General features: G+C 31.5%; 1 protein-coding gene across 1 annotated transcript in view; it reads left to right on the forward strand.

The window, feature by feature from the left end:
• Window positions 1–11,258, forward strand: part of LOC129948884 (CUGBP Elav-like family member 2) — a 434,239-nt gene extending 422,981 nt beyond the window's left edge. Inside the window, exon 13 of the mRNA XM_056060026.1 lies at window positions 10,268–11,258. The gene's annotated coding sequence lies outside the window, so the exon portion shown is untranslated. The remainder of the gene's footprint in view (window positions 1–10,267) is intronic.
• Window positions 11,259–21,135: the final 9,877 nt, after the last annotated feature.

The following is a 21,135-nucleotide window of genomic DNA, read 5'->3' on the forward strand; positions in this document are numbered from 1 at the left end:
CCCGTCTGTCGATTTGTCTTGCTTAAAAGTTTTTCTATATGTACTCTGATCAATTGTTACCAAATTTGCGTACTATTTTTGTATATTCTATTTTTTATGAAAAAATGGACAGTTGGATTTTTATATAAAAATTACTGAACATCGACAAAAATATTTTCTGTGAAATAAAATAAGTTTGAAGCCAATATTTTTCATTTTTGAAAAACTATTTGAGTCGAAAGTAAATTTTTACCAAGTACTAGTTTTGTTTTTTTTTTTTCTAGTTTAATTTTTTGTAAAAAAACTGTCAATTCGATTTTTTTTTTAAATTTTATCGAATGTTGAAAACATTAGTTAGAAGCCAATATTTCAAATTTTTGAATATATATTTGAGTCGAAAATCAATATTTACCAACTTTTATACATTTTTTTTTAGGTTTTTATTTTTTTATAAAAAAAGGGGCACTTCGATTTTTGTCCCAATGTTGAAAACAATATTTCTTATAAGTAATAATTATTATAGTAAGAAGCTATTATCTCAAATTTTTGAGAAGATATTTGAGTCGAAAATCATTTTTTACCAACTTTTGTTAGTTTTTTTTAGGTTTTTATTTTTTGTAAGAAAACTGTTAATTTGATTTTTCTCAACATTTTTTAGAATGTTGAAAATAATATTTCTTATAAGATAAAATAAGTTTGAAGCCTTAATTTCAAGTTTTTGAAAACCTTGAGTAATGTTTTTTTTTTATAAAAAAACTGTCAATTTCATTTTTCTCAAAATATTATCAGATGTCAAAAACATTATCCTTCGTTGCACAAAATTGTTTTGGAGATGAAATCATATTTAAGGAGTAAAATTTTGTAGGTGACAAATTTTGTTTTCATTTTTTTTTTATTTATAAAAAAAAAACCGTTGAATGGATTTTAAAAAAAATATACTTCTTTGATATCACGTTACAATATGTTATATAAAATTTAATTTAATTTAGCGTTTTTGGTTCGTAAGTTATTTAGAGTTAACCAAAGTGTTCATCTTTTTTTCAAACTGCTATGGTAAAAAACCACCCACTCAATTTTTTGAAAGCCCTATTTGCATCTTTCTGTTTTATTATCTGTATAACAAAATTTATTTGGAATCGATATCTCTTCTGGTTCTTGAGCTATGGACGACGAAAAAACGTCGATAAAGTTCGGACGCACGAACGTACGTACCCACGCACACACAGGCATCTTTCTAAAAAGCTTTTATTTATTTGGACTCTAGGGACCTTTAAACTTCGAGAAATGTCAAAATTTTCAATTTGGCAAATCGTTACAATAACTTCCTATGGGAAGTTAAAAAGTAAAGAAACAAGTTAGTGGGGAAAAAGCTTAAGTTTGTCACTCAAAAATTAAACGTTGCAGAATCTCTTTTCACTTCCGTTCTCGAGAGATTCGAAGCTTGTATATTAAATTAAATTTTCTATTAGTCATTAGTTAAACAAAAGTGTCACTTTAGGTGTTTTTGAGACAATTATATTCTTGAAATGTTTGAATTTCAGTTCTTCAAAAATAATATTAAAAAATTACTTTAAGAAAAACTTACACTATTTATACGAATTTTAAAAAAATAAGATGGAGTTGATGACGAATTTAAGAAATTCAAAGGGAACTTCAGTTTGCGTTGCACAAATCAGAATATAATATCAAATTTGTGATATCTTAGTCAAGGTTTTCTTCTTAAAATCGTGAATATTTACATTTTTCTGAGAAAAGATTTAATGAAGACAAAGTTTTTCTAACTTTAAAATTTTGTAAACATTTTTAAGATTATTATAAAGATTTAAGTTGTGTTTGACAGAAAAATATCGTTGAATATCGTTTAATTACATGACCGGTTGTTAAATTCGTGGGACGTAATTTTATTTGTGGTTCCGATTCATATTGTGGTCTTGGTCCAGTCTTCAGTTTAAAGTAAAACTTTTTGAAACTAAGTGAAAAGCGATAAAATACAAATTTTATTTTTATATTAAATAAAAATAAATAATTTAAAATATAAAATTGGCCATATCCAGTAAGACAATACGATCAGTTTTGAATTTAAAGGAATTTCTACTTCCTACGAAAGTTTTAACAATACTCTCCCAGGGAGAGATCCACCCCTCCTGAATCCACAATTTTTAAGCTGACTCAAGAATCGAAGCCAATAGACTATTTCAAGCGACGTACGTAGGATCTCCGATTGGGCTAGTTCTCTAGTCCGTATTTTGAAACTATATAAGTAGTATAAGTAGAGTTATCTATTTTCTATATTGATCGCAACCGAGAATCGTTTAAGTTTGTCCCAGACCTAAATTCAAATTAGTAAAAAAGTCAGATAATAATTGAGTTATTATAATTGTTTTTAATTTGAGATAAGGTTTATACAAATTTGGACCCAGGGTTTAAGAAATTGTATAAAGATAAAAATCAATTTAAAATTATCTTAAAAACACATGGTTTACTTTTGTGGTACACCCTGAGCAATTCACCCCAAATTATGTTCCTATACATTTTCAAATCAATTATAAAAACAATATATATACACATATTTAAATTAACCCCATTCACTTTCTAAATGAAAACTCAACAATACTCGGTGATTAATTATATCGTTTGCAAAATTAAGAGTTAAATCAGCACTCTCTATAATTTCATGTTTTTTTAATTTTGTCCTGGAATTGAAACTAGAAAATGCGGGAACAAAAGATGAAATAGAGTGGAGTGCCCCATTCTTTTAAAGGATATACTCGTACCTACAGATACACTAACCACAAACGGCACGGTTTCTATTAATTAATTCTACAATCCGGTTTGTGAATATAATTAGTGCTCTCTCTTCCATGAAACACAGCATACAGCACACTCCAGGATCCAGAATCTATAGAATCCACTTTCGCAGGTGTTTTTGGGGGCAAAAAAAAGGGTTATTTTCATCATCATGAATATAGTAGTGCCACAAAACCTCACCACTCTTTTAGTTCAGGCAAAATGTGTTCCTTTTTCCTTTTATGAAGGGGATGATGCCCAACTCATGGCACCATCATAATTGATGGTGAGCCTACTTCTTTGGTTATCTATTATGTAGGGTAGATAGATACTATAAATATGTATATATGGATGGGATTGTATAAAGGTACTGTCTATTCGAGGAACCATGGTGTGAAATATTTAGCTAGAATTCAAATTCAACCACGCGCAACAAGCAATTATTATGAGCATCGGAATGATTCACAAAATTTAATTTCGAATGCTGCGTAAGGGTAAATTCAATTCTTCATTTCTTCATCATCCCCCTGCCCTTAAGGGGCTTATAGGGGATGTCTCTGTATAATACTTACCCATATACCTACTCGTAACATTAGCGAAAAGCTTCCTTTAGAAATAACACACAAAAGGGGCGTGCAGCAACAACAACCAATACAATAACAACAACATCAACGGTAATCTAATAAATTGCAGAGGAGTATAGGTATAGAATTCCCACAATCCAACGTACAACATACACAAACAATAATAATTCGGCGAGGGGAGGTTGGGGGGTTTTTAGGTGGTGAACCCGGAACGCTGTGCCGGCAGAACGCAGGAACGCAACGGGTAAGCATTAATCAATCGTAAGACACCTACTCGAAGTTTTGAAAATTTAATTACTCGACTCGGCCTCTGGCATTTCTGACATTTCTCATTGCGGTGGGTTTTGCCTAAATAACGCCTTCTGACAGTCGTGTAGCGTTGCGTTGTAATAAATTGTACGTCTAATGAAATATCCGGTGTAACATCGCTCGGCCAGCTGTGGGCGAGAAATAAAAAAACTTTGTACAGAATCGAAATCATTATAGCTATAGAATCTCAGTTGTTCGAGTTGGGTTTGAGTTTGGTTTTGAGTTGGGGTTGAGGGTTGTTAGGCAGAAGTTGTGGCTTAAGGGTGGTTGAGTACTGTATAGTAAGGTGGGGTGAAGGTGATGGTGATGCTGACTGACTGACTGATTATAATGAGAGTCTACATCAGAGGGTAGTTTTTGAATTGTATTTTTCAAAAGTTGTGAATTTTGTAAAATTCTAATTTATTTTCCAACAACAGTCAACGGAAGAATGCGCAAAATATGAGCGGATGTTTGTTTCATTTTTATTTTTATATATCTCCTTCTTTGTTGGTTGCTGTTTTTGAGATAAGATTGGCGGTTAAGCGAGTTATGGCACACAGGTTGTCAGGTTTTGGTGGGTTGGTTGGCTTCGGTTGGTTGGGGGTAGAATATGTAGATTGTGTATCGGAGCAAACAAAAAATGAATAAGGACCTTTTTTTATTTTCATTTTCATTTTGACTCTCATTATGTATTGTAGTGTAGGTATGTAAGTTGGGGTGTAGCCAAAAATGAAGATAAATTCACTTGTTTGGAAGTAGGAGGGGTGGTGAATGATTTGAAAAATAATTACGGGCAGGAAATTAAACTGGGTGAGAAAGAAGGTATCATCAATCTGAATTTTATACAAATGAAATTTACAACCACAAAACACTTTTACCCACATAACGATATTCTATAAGAATATAAGGACGATACAGCAGGAGAAGTGGCAGCAAAAATGCTATAATGAAAACAATTTTAATGTGAAAATTATTTCAGATACGAAAATTTATCGATAAAGACAATTTATTGACTCGTTATAAAAAATCCGTAAAAAAAAACAGTAATGGAAAATATTCAAATGCAAATTCAAAAGGTAATTAAATGAGGTAATTGATTTTTAACATCTGTTCCAACGGTGGGCTTATATAATTTAGAGGATATAAAATTGTCACTTGGTTAAGTGTTTAGATATTGGGCTTATTGACTTTGTGAAGAGTTTCATCAATTGACCAAATTTCTTAAAATCTTGTTCGGTGGATTTTTTAACAAATTTCTGAAGAGTAAACACAAGGAATGAGTTCTTTATAGCTTATTTTTTTCAAATCGGTTGCGAAAGAAAAGTATTGAGGATTTTCAAGAGCTTAAAAGTTGGCAAAGTAACTAAACATTTTTTTTTGATTCTTTAACAGATTTCCATTGTCAGTGTTTTGATTATGAACCCAATTTTCTAGATATCTTAGTTGGTTATATAGTTCTCTTCCCCAACTCAACTAAAGCATAAGTTTGGTAATACTAATATTAAAAAGATTGGTAGCCGCTCAAATTTTAATTTTTGTAAGAAGACATTTTCATTATCAAGAGAAATTAAAAAGTATAAATGCCATCCTATATTGACGCTTAAGCTGTTTGAAGTAAGAAGATGTATAAAAGGAGTTAGATCAATATATTTTTAAAGAAAATAAATGTAACAAAACATTAATAACAATATTTCTATATCATGAAACTATCTAGAAACAAGTGTTTTCATTTACTCTCAATATATTTACTTCAAAATTTAATAATTAGATGAAGAAAGTTTGAAGTCAATAGTATTTTGTTTGTTCTCAAGATCCGTCGAAAATCAATTTTTATCAGTTCTCAGTTATTGTTGCAGGTTTCCGTTTTTTTGTAACAAAAATTATCAATACGGTATCATAGGCATTTTCCAAATCAACCAGAACAGCATCTTTGAATAAGTTTTTTTGATTTATTCCATTTTATATAAGAAACGCGTTAAGACGCAGCATGAATGTGTCATGACCCGCCTTGAACCCGTACTGTTTATCCAGAATTATTTTGTTGTCCGCAGCCCACTTAGTCAGAGCCCTATTGATGATCTTTTCAAAAACTTTGCTGATGCTCGGAAGAAGAATTATCGACCGAAGATTTGACGGCTTGGAGTTGTCCTTTCAATTTTTCGGGAGAGGATGTACCACAGCGGTCTTCCAATAATATGCATTATTCAGTGCATTATTGAAGAGTGTGGTGTAAATGTCAATTGCCTCCATCGGTAAATGTCTTAGTACAAGATGAGCTGAAGCTCAACCTTCGTTACTAACAAGAGGCTTACTCCCGTTTGCTCGGCGATTATGGCATTTGCCAACGAATTGTCATTGAACCGCATTTAATCGCGTCATATCATTTCGAAGGTAAAAGTGATTAAGTAGGTCTCTGTTTCCCAGGTAGTGGTTGGGCGAATGCTAACATTCACCTTGTTCACTTGCTGGAAAGCAGCTCCCACCGCCTCCACTTTTTCCTTTGGATCTTCAATTATGTAAAAGTAATCGTCAAAGATGGCTTCGTCTATATCTTTTTGCGCTGTCCTGAGTACGTCCCTGTTCTCTTCAGTTCTTTGGAGTTTCAGACACGGAAGGTTATTATCGATCTTTTTTCTGAATATCTTGTTGAATTTAAGGAACATACTAGGGTCACTGAAATTCGAAAAAATTAACTTAGTTGGAAACACTACCGTTGAATTTCGAAGTTCTAATGATACCGGAACTCAGTGTTCTTTTTGTGTTAATTTAGTGCTCTAATCCAGGTTTGGTTCAAAGATTCCCCGTCCTCAAACTTGTGGTGATCCCAACTCGGTACTAAGCTAGAAACAATACACCTAATTGTTCAAAATAAAAAAAAAACTTATCATGTCTCCGTTGGGCTTTTTAGTTCGCAGATTCCGGATTGGTTTCACAAGCTGTTACTCCTTAAATTTAGTCCCAAAGCTGAAATTTTTGAAAACTCTTTAAATCAAACAAAATTCGAAAAAAAACTACCGATGGTGTAATCTCAGGCTATTTTTAAGCTCCATTGTTCATGGAACTCCAGATTGGTATCTCAAGCCCCTGCCCCCAAACCTTAGTCAAAAGGCTGTAACTTTTGGACACTCTTTAAGGTAAACAACATTATATCAAATGATGGTTGAATTAAAGGCTGTTTTTAGTTTTATTAAGTGCACTAGAACCAGCTTGGTGCAAAAATATCTTTCACCTCAAAAAATCTCAAACATTCTCATACATTTTAAGCCTATCCCCAGCTCATGAAAATAAACAATATTTATGCCTTTACCTACCTACATATATAGCAGATTTAATTTTGTGTGTTAGTAAGTAGACTTTGCTTTTACCTTAGCAGGTCAGCGATGGGACTTTTTGAAAAAAATGCACGAAGCGCAGCAGTAGAAGTGGAAAATCAAAATCGAACTTACGAACTTATTCGTACAAGCCCAAAGAGAGTTCCTCATCGTAAATTTTGTTTTTAATTTTATGGCGCCGAGATGGCATCATAACAAGTTTGAAGGGGAACAGATTTTTGAATTAAACCTGGATAAGAGCACTAAATTATTTAGTATACATAGATCCCTAAATTTCTGCATTAGTAGAATTTCAAAATAAGATTGCGGTGTTTCCAACTTGTTCCTGAGATTTTAATTAGAAAATCAAATAAAGTAGAATTTTTTTAATGTTTTAATTTCTAATATGAATAAAAAGAACGACTGGATCACGAATTTGCTTCTTTGTACAAAGAGTCTATAATTGACAGTTTTTTGTTTGAAAAAAATGAAAATTTGTCAATTATATTTTTCCGAAACTTCTACCAGATATTTAAAACTTTATTCTTCTTTACATAAAATTAATTTTGAGTAAATATCTTTTTTTTGTTCAAAAAAAATTCGAGGTTTTTTAAAATTATATTTCTAATTGGAATATTATATAATTCAAGTCTCTAGTGTTATTGGTTCATGAGATATTTAAGGTCAACAAAAATTTGCACTTATTTTAAAATTGCTATAGTAAAATAAACTCAATTTTGTTTGAAATTCCTTTCTGTATCTTCCTATCTTATTAACTAAAAAGAAAAATTAAAAAAATAAAATAAAATTTCTTTTATTTTTACAAAAAACCTTTTAAAATTTAAAAATATTTGTAAACTTAAATATTTTACGAACAAAAAATGATTTTACGTTCAAGCGAAACAAAACGTTTTTGCCATTTGCAACAATTTCAGAAAAATAAAATTGACAGTATTTTTGTACAAAAGTGGAAACCTAAAAAACTTTACTAAAACATGGTAAAAATTGATTTTTGACTCGAATATCCTTTCAAACATTAAAAATTTTGGCTTGAAATTAACCGTTATTCTGTTTATAAGTCTTCTTGAGAGCTATTCCAGCAATTTTAATAATTTTCTCTCAGCACAAACTCTTACACTGCCTCCATAATATTTCTGATTTAAAAAAATGTTTTTTTTTTTCGAAATTTGAGATCTTATACATAGGTTATAATTTTTTACGAAATTGAAACATACAAAATATATTAATTAGCTCTAAATAACTGCGTACCAAATATATTTTTAAACTTAATTTAAATATTTTTTTTTATATACAAATTCATTTAGAAAAAAATGCTCATACCAATGCAAATAAATTGGCGTCTATATTTTTGAAAAACATTTTCTTTGCGGATACATTTTTAAATCTTAAAATACAGGACATTATTTGAAACAGTATCTTTGCATACATGAGCAACTTTGAACAATCTAGTCTAGCATTTTATTTATATAAGAAACTTTATTAAACTTTTATAAAATTCCACTAAAATTGGTAAAATTTGATTTTCTAATAAAAATCTCGGGAAATAAACGAAATCAAACTTATAGGTCCGTAAAGTTGAAAGCACACGAATCGAATTTCAAACTTCTACTTCTAATTAAGTGATCTAATCCAGATTTCTTTAAATAATCCCTTCCCCCACAACTTGTTATGATCCCAACTTGGTTCCAGTCTGAAAACACTAAACTTAATGGTCTAAAATTAAAAAAAAAAGTTGTGATGAGGATAATTAGGGCTCTTTTTGGATTCCTTAGTTCGATTTTAATTTTTACTACGTCTACTGCACTTGGTGCAATTTTCCAAAAGTCTTATTGCTAACCTGCTAAGGAGAAAAGAAAGCCTACTTACTAACATCCAAAATCAAATCTGCTATTTAGGTAGGTAAGGGCATAAATATTGTTTATTTTCAGGAGGTGTACATTTCTTTTTCTTAATATTTGAAAATTTAATTTTGAGTTGTTAAATTTTCAAGGCATGTGAGGTGTTTTGTTTTAAAAAAAGAAACATGACTATGACTACTCTAGTAAGATTTTAAAACGATTGGTGTATTGATATATAAGACCAAATATAAATAACTTGAGCTTGCCGAGTTCAGTAAAACACAAGGTGAAAGCAAATAATAATTTCAAAAATTTGAAATTTCAATATTGTTGAGATTTTGAAATAACTTTTGTACTGAAATTTATTTTTTAAATAAGCTGGTATTATAGCACTTAATAACACTTAAAATAGCTTTTAACTATTCGCCTCCAAAAATTACAGCTTTTCGACTAAGGTTTGGGGGTAAGGGCTTGAGGTGCCAATAACAAGTTTCATGAACCATGGAGCTTAAAAATAGCCCTAGATTACAATGCCGGTAGTTTTTTTGTGTTCATTTGGTTTGAATTAAAAACTCTCCAAAAATGTCACTCTTCGACAACAACATCGAGTATTTCTGAGCCAACACTTACCAAATTTTTTCACAGATACCGCCTCTTGCGAGGAGTTGATAATTCTTTCAAGACTAGTTATTGTCATAAAAAGTGCTCTCTCAAATTAGCCATCGGATTCGGCTTGAAACTTGTAGGTCCAATAAATCCCTTAAAAGACTCAAACCAAGGATTGTTTGTTGTAAGTCATTAGATGTTAGTTCTCTACGTACTGTTGCACCACCTAATTTGGACATTTTATTTGTAACTTAGTTTCCGAGATAAGAATGTGCCTCGTCAGAAAGGTTAATTTTTGTGACCAAAAACGTTTTTCAATTTAAGCTTGACTTGACCTCAAACTGGGTAGAGGTACCAAAGAAAATAGTCGTTGGTATTCAATTAATGATCCAATTCTACATTGTTGATGAGGTGTTGAGTCCGATGGTGGGTGATGTTCGGGAATCGAGTCTCAAACTCGATTTCGAGAGCGAAAAATACTAGATGACACTTTTTAAGACTGTTTCATGGCAATACAAATAGTGTGTTTTAACGACAAAGAATGAAGTTTTGTCCCTAAACAATGAAGGATGATATAATGGTGCAAGTCTGCTTGTGGCTGTGACGAATTCTTTTTTAATCTTTGCAAAGGGTCATTAAGGGAAATTCTTTTTAACTTAAAAATGAAACTTGCTGAGTCAGTTATTTAATTTGTTTTGTTTTGAGTTTTCTATTTTTTTTAATTTGGTTTTAAGAAACTGATATAAGCGATTTCCTTGCTTCTTTCAATCCCAATACGGATGATATTTTGTTCATTTTTCTTTTCACAATAAACATTCAGCAAAATAATTCTTGTCTTTATTTTTTTCAGCACATCCCTTGCAAACTCAAACATCAAAGGATCTGCAAATTAATTACAAATGCTGTTCGAGTTTGAAAAATAAAATGAAAAATAATAAATAAATGTAAAATCATTTTGAAATTTTACTTCTTTTTTTTTGTAAAAAGGATGAAATTAAAAGAAGAGAAAATGAAAATAAAAATTACGTACAAAAATTGTAAGTAAAATAAATATCCTGATCCGTTAAAAATTGTAAACAAATTCCGTTTGATAAAAATTAAATTTTGTAAATATCTTTAAAAAAAATACGGAAATTGAAAGTAAATTTCAAAAAACACAAAAACGAGGACATAAAAGCGCACTGACAAATCAACTTCTAATTCACAAAGAGTAAAATATTAAAAAAAAGAAAAGAAATACATTTTAATTTAAAATTGATGTGTGATTAAAAAATAAGAAAAAAAACTACAAGTAATTCCAAAATAAATAAAAATAAAATGTTTGTAAATGTTTGTAAATAGCAAAGAAATTTTTAGGAATAAATATCATTTTTTGGAGGAATTAAGAATAAATATTATTTCAAAAAAGATTTTGTTTGAGAAAATTTAACCGTGTATGATGTAAATATACATAAATTGCAATCGTTAAGCTTGGATATCGTTTATTAGTATTTTTGTATTCATATTGAAATAGCATAAAGTTAATGAGAATTATTAGTTCATAGAATTATTACTCCTACTTTTAAAATACGCAAAAGATCAGTAACGTTTTTATAAAATTTCTCCATCATTCCCTTAAACCACGTACTTTTGATTATGATTTTTCTTTGTAAATACAATTAATTAATGTGAATCTTTATTTTTTAATAGATTTACGAATTTTCTAATTACGTATAAATATAAGTAGGTCATAAAAAAATGTATAAAAAGAAAAACTTACATATATTTCAAGAAAGAAAAACCAAACAAAAAAATAAAACCTAATATAAAAATTGATAAAAAAATAAGTTATTTTATACAAAAAGGCTGTGTGTACTGAAATGTATATTTAAAATTATATATATATATATTATATAGAAAATAATTATTATATAAAGCTAAAATGAAAGAAAAAACAAAAACAAAACAGAATATAAGTAAATGAATTATATATTGATATACAAAAACGATTTCATGAAAGATAAAAATAAAACTTTTTATCAAAACTGATTAAATACATTTGTGTTTTATTTATTAAAAAAAAAGGTGATTTTTTATTTAGTTTAGTATATTTATTGTTTAACAATCTCACATTCAAGGGGATTTCTGTTATCCTTATTATGCCTAGAAACAGTGTAATTTTTAGGAAAGGATATATGCAGTGTTTTGTTTGAGAAGATGAGTCAATGATTTTAAATTTTTAATTTTTTAATGTCGCACTTAATTAAAAAGACAAAGCTTTACACATTAGAAAAGCATGCCTAAGGAACTTGACAGACTGTCCAACATGATCATCATTCCTAGAAGCGTGAGTATTACGGTTGAACTGTTTAAGGGGAGGATTGCAGCTAGCTATTTGTCTGGAATAAAGCACAAACCCTTAAAACAAGTCTAAACAAAACTGTTATATCTTTTTTATTGTCCAAGAGACTTAATGGGCTAGGCCACCTTAGAGGAGGAAAAAATAAGCATTTGGTATTTTTTTTCAGAAACACTACAAAATGTATCGGAAACAACCGAAATGTGGTTTTATTAATCATATTATTGACTAAATATAATTTTTTGAAGCAAATAATTACAAAATGGCGGCTCTGCAAAAAAACCATTTAAAGAATTTCTTTTGATTTTAAGTATCAAGTAAGTAAGCAGTTCATTCATTTTTTGTTTCGTTTTGCTTTTTGTACATTGTTTTTAATTTTTATGAATCAAAATCAAAATCAATAATTTTCTAGGCATATAAATAAAAATTAAAATGAAATAAATTTAAACAAATTCGGTTATAAGAAACATCCTATATGTATAAATGGTTTTTAAAAAGGAATAGAGTGCTTTCCATTTCAAAGTTGTTAAACACTTCTACCGTGTCTTGTAGCGTCAGAGATTTTTGTCCCAGGCAGACAAAACGGCAGATATACTCAAGAAGTCGAAGGAATCTAATTTTGCTTTCAAATCACATAACGTGCAAAACTTTAATCTAAGGGCTTCACATCTTGTATAATATTAAGGATATTGACTGTAATACAGTGATTCATCAAAGTAGTTTGATTCAATAGGTAGTAGCCAAGGTACGGCTACGGATATCCCGATCCAAGCCAAAACAAGAAAGTACTGTGAGAAGATTCGACGTAAGTCGGCTACAATCGCAAGAGACTGCCATGTAATTTTCCGATCGAGTCTCTAATAACCTCTTAAGGAGTCCTATGCTTAATGCATTAAGCATTGAAAACCAGTGGCAACATTGCCTTGCAGCCATCAGAGATGGTCGGAAGAAAGCATGCCCGATGAGTGGAATCTCAGCATAGTGTGCCCGATACATAAAAAAGGAGACCCTCTAAACTCGCGAGCTCTACGAGCAGAGGAGGAGAGAGGAACACCGACTTCTTAGATGGACAAAAAGAGAGCATGAGAAGCGTTCGATCGAGGAGATAGAGGGATGTCACAACAGGAATGAGGTTCGTTAATTTTACCAAAAGGTAAAAAAACCTCCCAAGGGTACCAGCCTGTAAAGACGATCAAGGGAACATCGTAGTAGAACCGCAGTCGACGCTGAGAATATGGAAAGACCACTTCTCCAAATTATATAACGGCGATGACGAACCGAATTCCGCTGTAAGGGAGATAGCACCAATCAACCTCGGCGACGCAGATCAACAATTCCGCCTACCCGACCTTGACGAAGCTATATCTAAACTTAAGTCAAACAAAGCTGCTGGAGCTGACGCCAGCGCTGCCGAACTATTCCAAGCAGCAGGCAATGACTTGTTAGGAAGCATGCACCAACTCATCTGCAAAATATGGTCGGAAGAAAGCATGCCCGATGAGTGGAATCTCAGCATAGTGTGCCCGATACATAAGAAAGGAGACCCTCTAAACTGCGCCAACTACAGAGGCATCAGTCTCCTTAACATTGCGTATAAGATCATCTCTGCCGTATTATGTGAACGTCTGAAGCCATTCGTCAACAACCTGATTGGTCCTTATCAGTGTGGCTTCAGACCAGGTAAGTCCAATATCGACCAAATATTCACACTACGGCAGATCTTGAAAAAAAACCCAGGAACTTCAAATCGATAATCACCATCTCTTTATCGATTTTAAAGCCACGTATGACAGCGTCTATAGGGAAGAGATCTTCCGAGCAATGTCTAGTTTTGGCATCCCTGTCAAACTTATTCGGTTGTGCAGAATGACGATGGAGAATGCACGCTGCTCTATCAAGGTCGGAAAAGATCTTACCGATTCATTTGATGTCAAAAGAAGTTTTAGACAAGGCGATGCACTGTCATGCGACTTCTTCAACATCGTTCGGGAAAGAATTGTGCAAAACTCAACCGTAAACACTAGAGGCACAATCTTCCAAAGGTCCATCCAATTACTCGAATACGCAGATGATATTGACATAATTGGAAGATTAAAACATGATGTCAGTGGAGTCTTTTTGAGCATTGCGACGGAAGTGAAGAGGATGGGTTTAGTAGTAAATGAGGGCAAGACCAAGTATATGCTGTCATCAAAACGGCCATTGAACAACGATATCTTGGACAAAACGTCACCATGGACAGGTATAATTTTGAGGTAGTTAAGGACTTTGTTTAACTAATCACCGCTATTAATACAGACAACGACACCAGCGTTGAAATCAAACGAAGAATAACTCTTGCAAATCACTGCTTCTTTGGACTTAGAAGGCAATTGAGAAGTAAAGTCCTCTCTCGAGCATCTAAAATCACCATCTAAAAGACCCTCATCATCCCGGTTCTCATTTATAGCGCTGAGGCCTGGACCCTGTGTAAGAAAGATGAGAGCGTCTTAGTATGCTTCGAGAGAAAAATTCTTCGGGTGATTTTTGGTCCCGCACGCATAGATGGAGAATGGAGGAGAAGATATAACGACGAGCTGTATACGGGCTGTACGGCGACACTGACCTAGTTACACAATTGAAGTCCAACGGGTTAGATGGCTAGGTCATGTGGAGCGGATGGATCAATCGAATCCAATCCCGAGGGACAGTAGAGGAAGACCGCGACTCAGGTGGCGCACCCAGGTGGGAGAGGACCTCAACCAACTTGGCGTGCGAAACTGGAGAAAGCTAGCTAGGGACTTTGTGATTTTCAAGCTTCCTCCATAAGAGCATCGCGTTCCAAATTTTTAAAGCTTTGTATGATTTTGCAGAAAACCTCTTTAGACCGATTCAAATTTGATGGATTCACCGATATTGTTTCTCCACACGCGTTTCCCAGAGCTTACCACATCGATATCCACCAGTCCTTGTTTCTTAGCTCATAAAGTGCCATTCGTTTTGTTAGTCGGTCATCATGATGGGATAAAACCTTTAAAATGCAGTCTGCTTGTAATTTAAGCGTGCTAGTAAATATTTTTGGAAGTCCTGTGTCCGAAGTTTATTGAAAGTCCTGTTGTTTAGGGGTAAATTAAAAAGTTTTCATATTCGTTGATTCCCCATACCTTGACAGTATAGCAAAGCGAACTTTTTATAACAGCATCAAATATCTTGTATTTCGCAGATAATACTATTTGCTGCTTTGAAAATATGTTCCTCCAGGATAGCTTTAACAAACTTTGTGAAGTCTTGGATTTGACATTAACGTGATTTTTAAAATCGATTGATTTATTAAAAATCAATCCCAGGTACTTGTATTTATTAATTATATGTACAGGGTTTCTATTAAATTGCCAATTGTATGCAGTGTGGTTACGTGCATATCTCGAGAACACCATTATTTTTGATTTATCTACATTAATGACAAGTCCACATTTATCGCAATAATCAGCTAGGTGATTTATCATAAGTTGGAGGTTTTCAGAAGACTCAGAAAGTAATACCAGGTCATCAGCATATAAAAGAACAATTACTTTCAAGTCGGCAATGTGGAGACCTCCAGCTAGATGAGCTTCTACATCATTAATGAAAAGTGCAAATAGAAGAGCACTTAAAAGGCATCCTTGTTTTACACCAGAAACCGTCAGAAAACCATTCCGAGTACGTTGAAACATCCCAGACCACTGCTTTTGGTTCTGAATACATTTCCTTTACAATTCGGATTAACTGTGTAGATATATCTAGCTGGGAAAGTTTGTAGAAAAGTGATTTCGTGAATAGGGAATATTACCGATCTTTTGAACGATGTAGGTATATTTCGAAAACACTTCATTGAAAAATAATGTAAGTTGGGATATAAAGGTTGGTGTGTTCGTACGGAATACCATCTTCACCCGGGGCTTTACCATTTTTCGCTTTATGAAGAACAAGTTTTACTTCGGCCATTGTTATTTCACCATCTAATAACTCATCAGATAATAGTGGTTCAGCATACAAAAATGTAAGGAGCGTTTTATTTTCTAGAATATTTTTCAAGTGGTTCGCAAGATCATCGGCAGATACACTGTTGCCTATTTAAAATGCTGACCCATTTATTTCTTTTGTCACCTTCCAAAATTGTTTCAAATCTCTTGATTGACCAAGTACATAGACTTGCTTGTTTTTCAAACTCAGTTTTCTTTTTGAAGCAAAGATTTTTGCACTGTTAATTGGCTTCTATGTAATAATTTTTTTAAATATTGGCAGTTAAATATCCGGAATGCAGTTAAAAGGTTGAAGAACTTTTTTCTCGCGTTCATACACTCCTTGTCAAACCACTTTTGTTTAAAGGATTTACAGATGTTCGTGGATGCTCTTGGGACGGAATCTCTTTTACAATCTACAAGTTGGTATGTACATACATCGACCTTATACTTTTAAGTATCATTTTTGCGATACATTGATTTTTGGCTGAATTGTGCGCTTCTAAAATGAAAAATCTAAAGCTCGCTTACAAAATCGTCACAAAATTTTTTAATATGAACTATTGATTGTACAAAACAAGTCCTACGTATTTCGATGGAAAATGTTGTTTTAATGACATAATTAAGTTATGAGTACGTCAAACTTTAAAAAGGCAATATTGAGACAAGAGCGTTTCCTGTTTTGAACAATAAAAAATCATGAATAAATTTGAAATACCTTTAATACAGAATTTTTGAAAACTTAGTAAAGAGAAAATTTTCTCGGCCATAATCTTTTGGAACAACAGTTTTGAGAGAAAAATAAAGGATCAAGAGTGACTAAGTTGCAGGAGCACTAGCAAAAAAATGGTAATTTTATATTTATATTGAAAGTATAGAAGTGTTATAAAGAGTCTGCCATCTAAATTTTGTTTCCACTAGTGCTTAGTGCTTATTTCGTGAATGGTAACACTTTTCTCATGTCTGGTTTGACCGATAATTAGTTAAATAATTGCGCTGAACGAATATGGTTTTCTATAAGCTTATTTTTTTCACAAAAATTGAAGAGGAGGATATTGGCAACATTTAGTTTCAACAGGGCGGGCGGTTCCCCGCTATGTGCCACACAGCCGAAGCTACACTCGATGTTCTTATAGCATTTTCAAAAAAAAAGTTATTTGTCGGTTCCTTTAGATAGCAGCTAAATCTGAGGAGAAAAATCTACTTGAATCTCAATAGAAACCCCAAATATATAACACTCAAGTGATTCTTCTGCAACACCTGGTTGGAAATACACATACCGAGAAATTCGAGGAGTTCAGTAAACCCTTAATGCATGTGGCATTCATGGATAGTGCCAAAGGGGTAAAGTATGCTTCAACAACAGTGGGCAGTATTTTTAGACTCATTTAATACTACCTACTCAATTTTTAATTCTTAAAATATTACACATTTACACATTTGCAGAATTATAATATGTCATCAATAAATTCATGAAGTCTTAAGACTTCTGTGGAGCATTGGAATAGGCCTAACGATTCACGGGGTGCTAAAGACATAAGTTTAAATATGTTGGAACTCATAAGCTCCGTGGTTAAATATTGTGTTCACCTTTTCGAGAATTAAATATCGTCCTCTTCAAAATATTCTAGTTTCGGACATTCAACAACATTCATAATAGCTCTGTAGCGCAATCCATTCCTTGTCATATTTGTTTCGTCCTCATTGTCAAATATGTACACTACCGACCCAAAAACATCACTAAAACTATTGACATAACGTCTGATGAGAAAATAACTATAAAGTTTAATTTTTTCGCGGAAAAGCAGGTCATTTTGGTGCTATTGAAGGAAGATTCGAAGTTGCTGTGATGAATTCTTATGCGAACTTAACTTTCTCCAAGAGTAATTCTTGTCATGAAAAGTGCTCTCTCAAATTTGCCGTTTGGATTTGGCTTAAAACTGTAGGTTCCTTTCATCCCTGACAACAGTACTCGCACACAGGAATAGTTGAGAGTTGTTTATTTATAACTTATCCCGGAGCTTAAAATTTTCAAAGTAGGGTTTTCACAATTTTTGTGATTAACATTAACAATACATTTTAATATGTTGTCAAGGGTTGTATGGTTCCATTTCTTTTTAGTGGCGAAGTTTTTACTTTCAAAATTCAAAATTGAACTCATGACTGGAAAACTAGTTTTTTTTAACTTCCCTTGGGAAGTTAATGGGTCGAATAGAAAATTTTGGCATATCTCGACGTTTCAAATTCCCTAGAGTCGGAATAAAAGATTTTTAGAGCGATGTCTGTGCGTGGGTATGTACGTACGTTCGTACATCCATACTTTCGCGACGTTTTTTCCATAGTCCATAGCTCAAAAACTAGTAGATATTGACTTAGAATAAATTTTGTAACACCCATAATAATGCATAAAAAAATAAATTAAATTGCGTGGTCGGTTTTTTTGCAATAGCAGTTTGAAAAAGGTGAACATTTTGGTAAACCCTAAATATCTCACGAACCAAAACCGCTAGAGACTTGAATTAAATTTTATAAAATAAACGGTAACGTCATACCGAACTAATATATTTTTGAAAAAAATACATTTAACGTTTTTTTTATAAATAAAAAAAAAAAATGTGGCACCTCTAAAATTTTTGCGAAAAAAAATGATTTCATCTCCAAAACAATTTTGTGCAACGAAAAATAACGTTTTTTACATGTGGTAAAATTTTGAGAAAAAATCGAATTGACAGTTTTTTTTATTAAAAAAAATATAAAAATAAAAAAACATTACTCAAAGTTGGTAAAAATTGAATTTCGACTCAAATATTTTTTCAAAAACTTGATATTAGGGCTTCAAACTTATTTTATCTTATAAAAAATATTGTTTTTAACATTCTGAAAAATGTTGGGAAAAATCGAATTGACAGTTTTTTAAAACAAAATAACAACCTAAAAAAAAAAATTTTAAAAATAGGTAAAAAATTTATTTTTAATTTAAATATCATTTAAAAAATTTGAGGTTTTGGCTTTCAACTAATTTTATCTTATAAGAAATATTGTTTTCAACATTCGAAAACTTTTTTAGAAAAATCAAATTCACAATTTTTTTACAAAAAGTAAAACCTAAACAAAAAAATTAAGAAAAGTTGGTAACAATTGATTTTCAACTCATATATTGTTTCAAAACTTTAAGATATTGGCTCTAGTTTTTGACTTTTGAAAAATACTGTTTACAACATCCAGTAAAATTTTGAGAAAAATAGAATTGATATTTTTTCACAAAAAAATAAAAACTTAAAGGAAAATTTAACAAAAGTTGGTAGTTTGATTTCAGACATTTGAAAAAAAAAACATAGTTGATTCTTACATCTTTCTATCTATCTTTTCAACGATGATGATAACAGAAGTTTTTTTAGTTTTTAAACTTGCCTTACTTTGAATTAAAAATTTCAAAGCTTCTCGATGTTTTAAGGTCCCCTAAACTATCTGAAAATAGTTCGAACGTTAATGATATCTTTTTTCGTCAGCCATATATCATGAACCGTCAGATATATCGACGTCAGATAAACTTTCTTTAACAGATAACAAAAAAATAAAATTAAGCAGATGATTTTTTTTACCACAGCAATTAGATAAAAAAGTGACAAACTTGGTTGAACCCAAATATCCCTCGAATCAAAAATCAAGTGAATTCAAGTTTTGAAAATCTATTTTTACCAACTTTTGTTAATTTTTTTGTTTAGGTTTTTATTTTTTAGAAAAAAACTGTCAATTCGATTTTTCTCAAAATATGTCTGAATGGTAAATACACTGTTTTTTAAAAGTCAAATTAATTGGAAGCCATAATCTCAAATTTTTAAAAAGATATTTGAGTCGAAAATCAATTTTTACCAACTTTTGTTAAATTCTGTTTTAAATTTTTATTTTTTGTATGATCAACTCGATTTTTCTCAAAATTTACGGAATATTAGAAACAATATTTAAAAAAATAAAAGTACCAAAAACTCAAAATCTCGAAGTTTCGAAAAGATATTTGAGTCGAAAATCAATTTTTCCCAGCTATCATTATTTTTTTTGTTTAGGTTTTTATTTTTTATTAAAAAATTGTTTATGCGATTTTTCTCAAAATTTTTTGGAATATTAAAAACAATACTTTTTATTAGATAAAATTAGTTGCCAGCCATAATCTAAAATTTTTATAGAAAGAATTTTGTTTAAGTTTAAACTTTTTTGTAAAAATTGTCAATTCGATTTCTCTTAAAATTTTACGGAATATTGAAAACTATATTTTTAAAAAAATAAATGTAGCATAAAGTCAATTCAATTTTTCTCAAAATATTACCGAATGTTGACAAGAATATTTCTTAAGATTATGTAAGTTTGAAGCCAAAATCTCAAGTTTTTGAAAAGATATATCAGTCGATATTCAATTTTTACAAACTTTGAGTAATGTTTATTGTTTGGATTTTTTTTGTTTATCAAAAAATATGTCAATTTGATTTTTCTCAAAACTTTACAAGATGTAAAATAAAATAAATAAAATTTGATTCAAGTCGCTAGCGTTATTAGTTCGTGAGATATTTAGGGTTAGCCAAAATGTTCACCTTCTTTTTTTAACTGCTATGATAAAAAAAAATACCCACGCAATTTTCTTGAGAGCCCTTCCTGCATCTTTCTGCATTATTATCTGTATAAAAACATTCATTTTAAGACGATATCTCTTTTGGTTCTTGATATATGGACTACGAAAAAACGTCGCGAACGTACGAACGTGCGTACATACGAACGCACAGACATCTTTCTAAAAATCTTTTATTTCGAGTCTAGGGACCTTGAAACATCGAGAAATGTCAACAATTTCAGTTAAAAATATCGGACCCATTGAAATAACTTCCTATGGAAGTTAAAAAATACTACTAAAAGTTGGTAAAAATTGATTTGCTGCACGAATATATTGTCAAATAAAGGTGTTAGCTTCATATTTATTTAATCTTTTCAAAAATATTGTTTGCAAACATTTTTAGAAAAATGGAACTCCACGATAAGAGTATTTATATGAGTGTTCCAGAATTTTTGATGGAAATTGTTTTCTTCAAACAGTCTAGACAGCCAACTCAAAATATTCTTAATGTAGTGATGTAAAATAAGTTGGACCACTGATGAAGGACTCATCATCAGTCATTAACCTTCAAATCAAATGGGGTGGCGCAACAGTCCGTTGTGAACCAGGGCCTAGTGACTTACAACTCTCAACCATTCCTGTGTGCGAGTACTGTTGTCAGAAATGGAAGGGACCTACAATTTAAGGCCGAATCCGAACGGCTAGTTTGAGAAAGCACTTTTTTATGACAAGAATTACTCTTGAAGGGGTTGTCAGTTCCTCGCAAGAGGCAGTACCCGCGAAAATTATTTTTTTTA

Source organism: Eupeodes corollae, chromosome 3, assembly GCF_945859685.1.
Source record: "Eupeodes corollae chromosome 3, idEupCoro1.1, whole genome shotgun sequence".
Taxonomy (NCBI): domain Eukaryota; kingdom Metazoa; phylum Arthropoda; class Insecta; order Diptera; family Syrphidae; genus Eupeodes; species Eupeodes corollae.